Below are 14240 nucleotides of genomic sequence, written 5' to 3' on the forward strand. Positions count from 1 at the left end.
GAGAGGGGCAGAGAGGTGTGGAAGGCCTGAAATCCTGACCTTTGTGGCTCACCTTCTCTCTCTGTTTCCACCTATGTGCTAAGGCGTCTCCTTTCTGCCCCCTCTCTGTGCCACTGGCAGGGGTAGCTTGCGTACACACTGTGTGACAGCTTAGTCTGAAATGGCATTTCCTGATGTCTGTTTATAAAGACACCAGAATGAGATTCTTCAGCAACACCTTCAGCGGGAAATTGATGACTTCCGAGGGCAGATCGCTGAGCTGCAGATCCAAGTAACAACTCTAGCAAAGACCCACAGACAGCACCGTTGGAGGACAAAGAAAGTGAGGACCAGACCGTGTGTAGTTGCTTTTTATTTTAGTCTTAGAAAATGGATCTAAGTCCAGGTGGGTAATACGTTTATATGGCTTTGAGGGCCTTTCAGGCACGTGGAAACTGTCTGGGGACAGCCGTGGCCCATCCATGTCAGCCCAAATGCCACTGCTTTGAGCTTCTTTGTATTAGTGTCATAACTTCACCTCCTGCTACACGATGGCTTTCTTCTACGTTACATGTACTTTAAAAGTGAAGGTACCAAACCCACCCATTCCTCTAGAAAGCAATCCGATTGCGAGGGCTTTTTTGAGCCATCCTATAGAATTGAATAGTAAAGGATAGCCCTGCTACTGAATTCTGTAGGGGGCTCAAACAAAACAATAGGAAGGGAATAACTTTCTATGAAATGTTATAGGTTTTTAGAATAACTTCTATAGAACCATATTGATTTAATCTTGGTTAAATTCTAGAGGGCCTTTGCAAGCGGGCAGGTCCTGGAGGCTGGAGTCCTATTTATCCACAGAGGAGGAATAGCCTGGGCAATGACAGTGCTATTGATCCCCACATACCCTTCCATCTCGCCCTTCTATTGGAGAACACGTCTGTGTTGGACAGAGGAGTCCAGTTCATGTGACTCATTCAGTCCTGTTTGTTGTTATTAATTAGGAATCATGTTTGTTATGGTGGTGCCTTAGGGCCACCCAAGATAGGGCCCCATGGTGCTAGGTTCTATACAAACAGAGTAGTATCAGTCTCTTCCTCCAAGAGTTTACATTATATATAGAGAAGACAGACACAATGTGGGGGGAGGGGGAGAACACACAATCAGAGTGAATGATACGATGGTGGCAAACATGGTGATAGTGCCACATTGAGTTTTATTTTGTGGGAGGTGGGTTTAGTTAGGAGGAGATATGCTAAATGGAAAACCAAGTAAAGGGAGAGGGGACATGGAAGGAAAAGGAGCTGGGGGGGGGCAGGGCTGGGGTAAGAGGGACAGGAGTGGAGTGAAGCTGAGGTTAAGAGATTGAGGGAAGGGGAAGGAGGAGGTGGAACAAACAGCTGATCAGCACAGGACAGAGAAAGTCCAATCCAAGCTCCAGCGCTTCACAAGGAGGCTAATTAGCACCAATTATGCTGATAGTCTAGGAGATCTGTCCACTAGGACTAAGGCAAAGAATCCTTTTATGAGGATGGCTGATGGATACCACATTTGTGCTGCAGTGTGTGGAATGCAGGCATCATTGCTGACTTGTTGAGCAGAGACCCTGGAAAATAACTGCCTAAGCCCAGATGGGATGTGTCCATTCAGGTACCTCTAGGTGTTATTCTATGCAGCGTTCCCTCATTTGGTGTCTCCTTCACAGCATCCAGTAGGGTCAGTGGACAGTTGGGTACAGGGCAACAGTGACCGCATGCAGAGGGAGGACTTTGCTCTGAAATCATTGGGTAAGCCAAACTCAAGTACCATGGGCTCTCTACTCTTCCACAGCGAAAGATGCTCTTAATTGGGGGTGAATGGAAGATAAATGCTCAAGCCTAGTTCCTATTAGCAAGCCAAGAGTTATATCACAAGAATAGACTTCAAAGTCTATTCCCCGTATACACTAGGGAATTGCATATCTGTCTGGTGCACATATGCTACTGTCCAAATGCAACTTATTCTGGAGCTGTTCCTTATGTCTTCTGGTATGTCTGGATGTAAAATGTTCTTACACATGCTGTAATATCTGCAGGTGCCTCTGTTGTGAAATACAGCGAAAGCTACAAGACAGGTGCACATATCTGTATGTTTGGACTCTGCTGGGAATATTCACGATCTCCAGATGTGATTCTACAGGTAGGAATGCCATGAAACTGCACCTGTTTGTTCTCTTTTGGTGGCTTGATCCTCCCTTCCCCCACCACCTCAACCAGCCCTCACATGATATTGTGAAGGCAGAGTCCCCTGTCCAGTAAGAGACAAAACATAAGTCTCCAGCTGAGCGAATTGACCCCTGCAGATTAGATCAGCTGTCTTCATTAGCAAGAGCAATGTGAGTGGAAGCAGGACCTGCTAAGAGATCTCAAAGGGGTGTCCGCTATCAGAGAGCCAAATGCAAAGCTAATGGCTGACATTTCAGATGAGGATATTCCTTTAAAAAACAAAGTTCTCAAGAGACCAGGCTCACAACTGTCTCAAGTTTGGGACACTAGAAAAAAGACAGAAACTACCTCTACCCACAGTTAAGAAGGGATGAGTCCTTCCAAATTGATGCTCTAGGAAGAGAGAGGCTTTTGTAATAGGGAAGCCAGTCTACTTTCCTATCCTAGAATATTGCTGTCGCATTGAATGTAGCATCTCCCTGTACCACTCTGGTACTTTGATGTCATTTCTAGTTGCCAAGGAAACAAAGAATTCTCAAACTGGGGTCTTGGAAGCAAGGCAGAGGAGGAAGGAGGGAAGGGAAGAGCAGTTGAGGCCCTTTTCAAATATTTTGCTTTATAGGGATCAAAATAATTCTGAAATTTAAGCCCTAGACCAGCATTGAATCAAAACAGAGCCAGAATAATTTAGAAGAATATTTTACTTTGTTCCAAAACAAATACACAAAAACAAATCCTGCATTTTTTAAAAAAATGTTAAAGTTGTTAAAGTGATAATATGGTCGCCTATCGCGTCAATTACAAAAGTCAATTGTTAAAAAGCAAGCTGATTTCTAGTTCAGAGCATCATAAATCTTCTGCTGAGAAAACACATAGGGACACATCCTAATCCAGAACAAAGAAATGCATGGTTATAACTTTGTTTAGAATAACTTTGTATATGTAGCATAACAAGAAAAGTTTGTAAGACTGACATTATAAAATTATGCAGGCACACTTCCATTATTATGGGTATGAAATAAGGCTGTTGTGATGGAGTATATATTTCTTTATTTTTGATAAGAATGTGATAGTCATGTGGGCAGCAGTGTCCTTCACTATGCATTTCCTGGCTTGTTAGATGATTACGTTTTGCAAAGTGATGGAACCTACATTGTTGTTACTTAGAAACCTTAATGGGTTTTGTAAATGAAGTCTTTTGATTTGAGAACTGAGCTGGGTATCACTTATTTAAATAAATATTTCGTGTTCTATTTTGTGCAATTAAATGAGACTTTGTTTTAGATAAATGGATGAGTGGGCATCCATATTATTCAATTAAAGTAGTAAGTGACTGAGGTCAAGTTAATAATGGCCCTGGCACTGACCTGTCCCAATCAATTCACATTACACAAGAGATGCAGATTCAGTATAGTAGTTGCGTTAACCACAAATTTACAGGTACCACAGCCGACCTTTACTATGAAGGTTGGTAAAAAAGTATTGACAGTCATAGAAAATTAAGTATCAGACCTAAGAGTGGAACCCAAGTCTTAAATTGCCCCGGCCAAATCACTTAATGTCATTCTGCCTTGGTTAATCCCTCTGAGAATGTGGCCAATAATACTTAGTGCATTTCCATCTGCAGATCTCAAAGCAATTCACAAATATGGATACGCATTATTATTATTCCTGTTTTATAGTGGACCTATCTAGGTACAGAGCATCTGAGGCAGTTTGTATGATAGTCTTTGGTGGGAGGAAAAGACGTGGATCGACTCTCTTAGGTCCTGTCTGCACTAAGGAAATGGCTTTAAAAATTCTCAGCATTGCTAATAGTGGGTCAGGTTGTTCTGCTCTGATGCACCCAGAATAGGCAAATGATCAGCACAGAACTACTGTTCCTTCATCCCCTTTGCAACCATAGTCATAGACAGACCATGGCAGAGAATTGCAGTGGATGTTACTGGCCTCTCAATTGCACTGCATGGTTACACACTATTGACTGTTATAGAATATTACTCATGTTACGCCTTTGAAATCATAATTTCACAAGGCATTAACAGAACTCATTTCTTGCCTAACCCCTTGACTCGCTGTGTTTGACTTGCCAGAAAGCCTTCTTTCAGTTAATGGGATGCCTTTCGAATCAAGAAGGTTTGAACGCTTTCTGATGGGTATTAGTACAACACATTATTAATCAGCTGTGTACCATCCCCAAGGAAATAGGGTAGTGGAGAGACTGCATGGGAGTCTGAAGAAGTAGGTTACAGATCTGTCTCATCTTACGCGGGGGTTCCGTTCCGCGGTTAGCGCATAAAGCGAAAACTGCGTATAGCCAAAACCCCATTGCCCGCACTACAGGTATAGTATTAAAACTGTTTTTTTTCTCTTTTTTTTGTTTTGTTTTTGTTTTTGCCGACCGCGTAAAGTTGAAATCGCGCATGTTAAATGTGCGTAAGATGCGACAGACCTGTACATGCCTACTGGATACTGCATTAACTCATGCTTTATATGATATTCGGAGTAATCTCATAAAAGTGTTGGGGAAACCCCATTCTACTGGCTCTTCAGCCAGCCTCTGAGGACCAAGTTGTCTATGCTGATGGAAAAGGTACAGCCCACCCTTTCACCATTCTTGAAGCTGACTTTTGAGATGAGGAAATATGAGTTTTCAACAAGTGTAACCATGCAAGATTCCAGGCATTCTATCCTGGACAAGCAGTGTCTGTTAGGCTAGGGTCTGGCAGCGTTTTTGATATTCATGACGTGGCTGCAGGGAGTGCGATGAGCACTTTTACCCTGGGGAGAACGTGACGTTAATCACCAAGACGTACTGCCTGCTGCAAGGGGAACAGATTGGGAACATTTTCTGTGTATGATGATGTCATGTGTCCAATTGGAGAAGTTGTGCCACAGCAACAGTATCCACCCCTTGAAGTGCATCAGAGGCATAACCTATGGCTGGTGCCTCTGTCCAGGTACCGCTGAGCTTTTGGGGAGAAGGGAAGGAAATGGTGATGACTGGTGTGCGTGTCGCCTTCCTGCTTCCTGCAGCCTGCTCCTTGTTCCTACTCCTTCTCCCTGAACTCAGTGGTTCTGTTCCTGGTTAAGGCTCTGTAGGTGTGGACAGCATTGGGTGTGTGCAGCTACTCAGGGCCTGCTGCTAAATATCTGCTGTTTGGACTGTTACCATGATTTGAGCTAAACAGTTCATGGTTATTACATGTTTTGATTGACAACCTACCTGCGTGTCTTGCTTCATTTGTGTGTGTGGTCCATCAATGGCATTTTCAACACCATCCCCTTGGCACTCCCAGAAAAGCTCTAATTGACCTGATATTAAAAATGCCAGCAGCCCATCTACTCTGATTTGTGACTTTCACAACACACAAAATCTTTCTGTTCCCCATTTTAATATTTTGCGAGGGACATTGACAACTTGGAATTTCTTTGCCACCCAAATATTTTGCTCATGATATGGGGTCATGTAGCTAGAGAGTCACACACTGTCATGTCCGAAGGGACCACCAGGTCATCTAGACATGTCTGAAATGCGACTCACTCTTTTATATTCTGTATGGGTTCCAGCGGGATAACACACCAGGGAACTGCTGGGCCCTGCGTGGCTCTCGTGGCTATGTCGTGGTTAAATTATCCAGAGTCATCCATCCACTTGCTGTCACGCTGGATCACATTGCCAAGGAAGACTCTCAGACGGAAGAGATATCCAGTGCCCCAAAGAACTTTGCCATCTATGTGAGTAACCTTCTTACCTTTGTAAAGAAACTGACCTCTGCATGCTTGCTGCTCGCTCACATGTCAGAGCTGGTTGGTACGGAGGGCCAATCACACAGTGGGATTTAAGTATCAGAGGGGTAGCCGTGTTAGTCTGAATCTGTAAAAAGTAACAGAGGGTCCTGTGGCACCTTTAAGACTAACAGAAGTATTGGGAGCATAAGCTTTCGTGGGTAAGAACCTCACTTCTTCAGATGCAAGTAATGGAAATCTCCAGAGTGGGATTTGTGGCACGCTGCAGTAGCCTTTGATCAGCATGTTGTTTGTCTCTGGCCCTGGAATTGTTGAAATTCCATCCCCTTCCTGTTTCTTCTTTTAGGGGCTGAAAGAAGGCTTTGGAGAGAAGGGAGGTGCCTTCTTAGGGGAGTTTGTCTATGATCAGGAAGGATTCCCTGTCCAAACATTCAAGCTGGAGGTATGCGTTGGAGTTGAAACTGGAAGAAGAATGTATTGCTTCATTTGATCCAACCATGATGCAGAAAAATATTTGTCATGGTGACAGGGCTAGCAGCCCCTCGGTCCCCTCTCTGGTCTCTCTCTGAGTGACCCCCTCTGGTGTCAGGCCTTGTTCCTTTACCAATCCCATTTTGCAATTATCCCATGCTATAGTACCCTGTGGATCAAGTGTTATTACCCTGAAGGGCTGACTGAATTCGGGCACCTGTGGTTCTTGCCTTTGGGAACCAGTGACCAAACAACCTTCTTAAAACAAACATAGTATTTATTTAGCAGTAGGAACAAAGTACTAGAGAAAAGGGTTTAAAAACCCAGCCTACACACATCTACCTTCCCATGACTCCTACCATCCCATGATGGCAACCTAGACAGGTCTCATTTCTCCAGACCTCCCAGTGGGCTTCTGGGTCTGGTTCTGCTTTCCCTGTGGGTTCTCCCTCTCCTGGAGAGTGGCCCTCTTTAAACCCTGCTATTTTTTTTGTTCTCTTGTGTTTATGGGCCTTGGCCATTCCTAGTCAAACCATTTCATAGGCTGGTGGGACATCAGAGCCAGAATCTGGCATTGTCCCTTAACAACTCATAAGTGTCCTTAAGGAACAAACCAGTGAGTTTTCACATGTCTGGTTCTTTACCTCCCTCAGGATGCAAACACAGATCGATTTGGATATCTACAGCTGAGAGTCCTGAGCAACTGGGGTCACCAAAACTATACATGCATTTATGGGCTTCGTGTGCATGGGGACCCAGCGCTCTGATGAACCTGCCAGCAAGAATCCATGCAATAAATAATTACTTCTGGGTAACACGTTCGCTTTGATAGTGTTGGTCTGGCCAGTAACAGCAAACAGAAGCAGCCCCGTTTCTTTATATTACTTTTGACTCACTCCAGATTGCAGAAGATGCTTAATGAAATGTAACCTGATTCCTAAAATCCAACTTGTGGCTATGGGCAGAAAGTGACACTGTAAAAATGGCACCTTCTTACTCCACCGATGTGCTCCCAGAGCATTATCTGAATCCTATTTGCTGATTTAATTGGCCAAAGTAAGTTTTAACAAGTCCAATTAATACAGTACTTCTAGGAGAGACTAAGCTTGATTCTGTTCCAGCTTGTATACTATCGACCGAATTGTTAACAAGGCTTCATTTGCAGAATGGATATTACTGTTGCTGATGCATTAGTCAGAAAGAACCCAGCGAGACTTTCAAATTCCAATGGGCTGGCCATTAGTGTAGAAATATAATTCTACTTGTAATTTTGATCTGGAAAGGGGAGCCACAATAAGAGTGGAGCCCACAATAGTATTTTTAGCGTCACTTTTCAGGGCAGAACCACTTTTGAAGACCTATTAGAGACATTCTTAGGCAGTCTATGTGATCCTGGTGTCTTTCAAAATAGGCAAGCACCCATGCTGGGCTGAGGCAGCCAAGTCTTGGCTACCCAAAAGAGATTCTCCTTCTTAAAGAAACACTCAGTCATCTACTATTAAAATGCACCTCCGCATGTTTGGAAAGAACAGTCATCTCACTAAGTGTCATTTTAGATACAGTGGAACCCAAAGTGTGCTAGTCATTTTCCAGACAAGAAGAAAAGGGGTGAAATCCTGACTCCACTGAAGTCACTAGGAGCTTTATTATTGACTTCAGTGGAGCCAGGATTTCATTCAAGGTCCCTGCCCTGAACAATTTACAATCTTAAAAAAAAAGACCTAAAGGGACCCTTTAACAAATCATAGGACAGATCTTTGGTGTAAAAATCAGCATAGCTCCATCACTTTACACCCGGTGAGGATCTAGCCCCACATATTGTAAACACCTCTTTATGAATAATGCATTAGATTATTACAAGTGCAAGGATTTCAGAAATCCACTCATCACTATTTATTTGTTTATTTTTTGTTGTGTCAAAGCAGAGAGAAATGAAAATAAAAGTTTTTGACATGTTTATAGTCAGTTATGCTTTTAGGTTACTAGTGCTGCAATGTTTAGGTTTCAAACACTACAGCGGGATGTTGATTTAACAACTACAGTCTTCACTGCGACTTTAAAAAAATGGTGTCAACATTCCTACTGGTTTTATGGTTTTCTAAATTTATTTTTTATTGGCACAAATTTAACTTGATTGCGTCCTTTTAAACTCTTGCTGAATAGCGACAACTTGTTACTGGCATAGCAGTGTCTCTGTAACTGCTTGTAATGGAAGACTTCTCACTATCTCAGATGACAGCATTTCATAATAGGTCCTTTGGCAGTTTTTGCCATGCCCTGATGTCTGTGGCCCCCTACTGGAAAAAATAAAGTACGAAGCAAATCTAGCTGTTTGAAGGGGAAACCAATATTTTTTCATTGAGCATGGCACATGTCAATTACTGGTATCACACAGCTGCCACAATTCTGAGTGCCTTGAAACTCTAATAGGATATTGGTTACTTTATACTGGAGCTTTCCTCTTCAAGAGAGTTTGCACTGTTCTAATAATACCGGTAGGGAAAATGTTTGTAACTGCATCTGGTTTCAATTTTGATTTCACATTATGCCAGGTAAGAGATGCTCATACAGTCCTGAGATGATCAAAATGGACAGCGCTAAATCTGCTGTATTTTAGGGATTTAAACATCTTCCACCTAAATCTGTGCTTTTTAAAAAAAAAAAAAAAATCCAGACTATTTTCTTCAGAAAGTGAAAATAAAAGAAATTTTTGCTGCCTTTATTAGTACAGCCAAATTCATCCCACTCTGTCTGACAGCAAATTTATTACCAATCAATAAGACACCCTATAGATTACACTGTATATGCTGTAATGATAACTAACATTCTTTTTGATAAATATATTTTCTTAATAAATACTAGTAATTTCATCTGAATGGCAAAACGCCAATGGTTATGACCTGTGGAAGGAAAAGCCCAAAGAAAATGATGGATATTTGTGATTATTTTAATATTCTCTGATAATATAAGTTTTCCTGCAAGCAGCTGTGTGTGTGTTAAACTCTGTGGTCAGGTGCTCTCCCCTGCTTCTCTCCCCCTCTGCCCTCCCCCATGTTTACATGGGTCTGGAGGCTCAAAGGGGATAGAAACTGATGGTGTTTCACCTCCTGAGGATTGCCCTGGCGTGATAGAGTTTGCTGTTGGTGGGCAGTGCCCCGGAACCACTGTTCACCAGCACGATTTAAACTTCATTGGGGCTCCATGTGGGTATGGGGTTCTTCAGCTTGCAGCTTCAGAGCTTTAGCCTATGTTTTCCTTAACTTGCAAATGTCAGTGCGGTTCACAGCTTTTTATTAAACAGCGTTCAAAAAAGAACTAGACAGCTTCCAGCTTCTGCAACGAATGATACAGAGACCCTACAGGCAACGGCCTCATTCACTACACAACCTGGTTCATCCCCACAGCTACAGAAAACAGGGGATTATAATGGATAATTAAAACTGGTCTGCAGTCTCTATCTTTTATGTAGCAGGACAGAATAACAGCCTCCACTGCAAGAATCATTAGTTGGAATTCTATGGCTTGTGCTATGCAGGGCGAGGTCAGACTAGATAATCATAATGGTCCCTTCTGGACTTTTACAATCTATAAAAATTCCTCAGAAGCTCTCTAAGAAGTTGACTTGTGTCACTCCCATTTTATATTCTATTCCTAGGTCACTCAAGTTATTTCATGATCATATCAAATCTTCCATCACTGATGCAATTAATAGCCCCATGGACAACAATGAATGGGAAATCCTCAGCATTCTTTAGGAAGTCTGGCTCCCTTATTGTTATACTGTATGACTAACTCCAGCATACCAACCGTTTTCCCTTGATTGTGCCACAGATGTATTGGTCCAGGGAGAATCATTCTGTATGGCTCCATCTTAAATGATCTTATTGCCAAGAGATGCAATTTTATGTTGACTCCTTGAAACCTGTAGTGCACGAGAAAATATTGTTACTTCTGTTAAAACATAAAACTAGGAAAGCCTGACTCTGCATGTTCTGTCTATCAAGAAAATGTGCATCGTTACTGCTGTGTTGAAAACTGAGCAATTACATCAGAAATACTTTTATGAGCAAAATATAAAAGCAACAGAATCTCTGATTCAAATGGTTTGATGTGTCCTAGGCTCCCAGAACTTATTTCTAATATTATACACTAGTGTACGGCTCACTAATGAACTGGTTGCCATGGCAAAGATCTTAAGTATTGAAAATTGGCATTTTGCAATGGGCTAAAATGTACCTCAAGTACCTTGTGATAAACAGGACTGATTAGATGTATTTGATATATTGCTCTGACAAAGTCTATGACCAGCACCTCTTTCTGTTATAGAATTATTTAGTCTCTTTAGAGAGTTGGTGTGTGTAGAAAAGGCAAATGTATACCCTGATAAACGTATGCTACAAAATATTTTTTGCTGTCTATTTTGACAGGATATAATAAAGATTTAAACTTAAGAGGCCTGGAGGCTTAGTCAGTATCACCCTTCTTAGTTGGAATACATTTATTTATATGAACTAAAATGTGTAGATGGACTGAGTGTAAATTGCAATTAATGATAAATGGAAAGTTTAAAATAAGTTCATAGATATATAGCCAAGACTGACCTACATTTCTTGAAAGATGTAGTGATTTTGGCTGCTTCAATGTTAGGTGCTCAACTTGAGACATCTTAAAGGGCCCAGGTTTTCAGAAAGTAGGTACTCCCCCTCTGAACATTGAGTACCCAACATCACAAGTCGTTTTTGCAAATTCAGGCCAGCAAGCCTCAGAATTCTCAGTAGTCCTGCCATGTTGTTATAATGACTCCTTGTGGGGCCTGTATTACAGCAGTTAAGGCAAAAGATTCTCTATTTCCAGTCTCGGCGGAGTTAATAAATTGAGGAGCACTGGTACAGACCCCAACCTGCTCTTTAGCAGTAACGATTCATTGGGAATTTCTTCTCTCACTTTCTGCTGAAAGGATAACCAACCTACTCCATTACTGTAAATCCACTATTCCTATAAATGGGCTCTTTTGAATTCTCTGGCACCTGAGTGCCAACATAAACAGCAGGGTTAAAGATTCTGTAGCAATGAGGCAATTCATTATTTGTGCACATTTTCTCTTATTTATAGTAACAAAAAGATTAGAGAATCTTATTCATTTTTTACCCATTCATGTTTTCCTACATTTTCCTGCTCACAAATGATCTTTTGGGGGGAAGGGATAGAGAGAGATGGAGAACAAAACAAAAAATCAAACCAAACCAAAATCCCCTGCTTCTGCCAATCAAATACTTGGGTGTTATTAGTCGTTGCTATTAGCAATTTGACCTGTTAATCCACTGTTTAAATATCATGATGATAAAGTACAAACTGTTCTCAGTTCTGCTCCTTCGGCAAGAGAGCTGGTCTCCTTTTACTATTTTATACTCATATAATCAACTATAGCAGGGGAAAGATGGAATCCCAGCTGTATTTTCTTGGCTTGAAGTTAAAGGAGGAAAGGCTTTGTCAAATATAGGTGATGATCCTGCAAAGAGTTACTTACATGCCTAGCTTTATGCACTTTGAGGTCAAAGTTAAGCTCATGAATAAATCTTTGCAGGATTGGAGCCCGGTATTTAAAAGCATAGTAGTCTGCCTTTGAGTCAGTAGACAGGTTATTTTTCTTCGAATTATTCCTTTCACCTTTAACATGCAATTGCACTTCATTTTGGAAGGCAATGTCAGAAATGTCTTTGTTAGGAAAGTTTATCACTCTCCTGCCCCCTGGAGGTGGAACTGCTGCACTGAGTCAAATTAGAATTGCGTCCTAGGCTTACTTGGGGATGTTAACCATGTTCCAATTAAAATGTACAGAATGAGAGAACTGTTCCATCTATCATTATCACTGGATAAATCAAACCAGATCTGTCTCATAAAGAAATGGTTGCAGCCAGTTTTCCCCTCCTACTGCACCGTGAGAGTGGAGATGCTTCCACGTGAGCCAAACCAACAGCTGTAAGAAACAGAGAAACTCCTAGGCAGTAAGGAACCAAAGTGATTTGCTTTCTCAGCTCCTGCAGCACTGAAGCAGCCGGCATCCCCAGAGTGAGGCCAGGAATCTGAGCAGCAGGGAAGGTGACAAGAACTGCAGCATTATCTGGCCTTGTCTATGGTTTCTTTCCCCAATTTGCAGTTTGCTGGAATGCTCTAAACCTTTCATCATTAACTCTGTGTCTTGCAGATCTCAGAGCATCACCCTGCAGCTCTGGCACTTCTGCTTCTCTGCTGTTCTAGGGAAAGGCTGGTTTAGAAAGGCCCATCTCCCTGAAGACTTACTAGAGTGGCCATTAAAAAGCAGACACTCAGCTGTGGGACTAACTCCCCCGCCCATGCCTTCTTTCAGGTGTTCCTGGTGGAATACAGGCCTCTGAGGAAAATGGTAGCTCTGAAAACCATGAAGAAGTCAGAGCTACTGGATGGGGACCTCATAAAAAGGTGAATGGGAAATAAATCTGTGGTTGTGATGCACAAAATTACTGCCATTTCCCAGGGGTGCAGAGTTTTGGGCTGACTTATCCTCCAGCCTGGGGAGGGGGACTTTAAAAGAACATGAAAAATGGGGAAAACAATTCCTGGGACCCTTTCCTACTGAATTTTGACCGATCCCTCTGCTCCCGGGGGCATATGGTGCTCTAGCCAGGTTGGGAGTCCTGTGAGAGGGTCAGAGAGAGTGCAGGATTCTGATGCAATTTTTTTAGCATGGCATCAGAGGGGAGGAATTTGGGGAGGAGGGAGGCTTCAGATTTCTTTCTTCATGCTGTGGCACCGGGAAAGCCTGTGCTGCCCAGAGGGAATCCTGGTGGGCAGCAGGAGGGATAGGAGCAGTCAGGGAGCAAACTGACAAGAGAAAATCCCATCTGAGGGTGGGACCTTGAGCTGTTCCCCTATCAGTTTCAGCAACATCTTTCTATTCTGGGACTGGGCTCCTACCTGATCCCACTGCAGACCTCCCACTGGGTCCTTTTCCATTTCACTTTGTTTTCTGGGACCTCAAATTATCAGCCGGCCGCTGGGAACAGACAGGTTTGTGAAGAGAACCGATTTTGGCCTCCGCAAAGAAGGGATCTGACTATTCACATGGGTCACCCTGCTGCCTTCTCAGAGCTTGGGCACTTTGCAGATGCATTTTCCATGGTGTTTAGCTGGAGTCCTACAATCTGTGACAAAGCAGCTTAAACACTCGACTGCATTACAGAGGTTGCATAGGCTGGTAAAGTGTAAGCAAGAGGAGGCAAAGCTGATACACAGAGGCATCTTCATAGCCAATGCACAACTGCGGGGAAACATGACACTGTCTTTGAGACCTGTGGAAGAGCTCTGTGTAAGCTTGAAAGCTTGTCTCTCTCACCAACAGAAGTTGGTCCAATAAAAGCTATGACCTCCCCCACCTTATCACACCGTACCCCACTTGTTTAGTTGTTCTGCTTTAACTGGTATTTTTAAATACCCTTCCCGTGATGCCACAGGTGTGAAATGCCCAACTGGATTTTCAACCAGAATAGAGGCAAAAGCAACACTAACTGATTGATAAAAAGGACATTTAAAGTCACACTGTAAGGCATAAATACCAAGGATTCCCCAGAGAGCAGCGCCGTTGAGGCCGCTGAGGGGACCATTTTGGAAAATACTCACTATTTGGGGTGTTCCAAAGGCATGATTCTAGGAGGCCGGAATAACAGTGATCAGACAGGTGGCTGAAATGCAGCAGCTTCAGTGGATTACTCCTCCCCATCTTCTCTGCCATTATAATGCTGCTAAAGCACCCAGTAGCTTGTACAGTGAATTACTGTCCACTAAGGAACTATGGTTTGTTAA

The sequence above is a fragment of the Terrapene carolina genome, unplaced genomic scaffold (assembly GCF_002925995.2).
Source record: "Terrapene carolina triunguis isolate 2854851 unplaced genomic scaffold, T_m_triunguis-2.0 Scaffold62, whole genome shotgun sequence".
NCBI lineage: Eukaryota > Metazoa > Chordata > Testudines > Emydidae > Terrapene > Terrapene triunguis.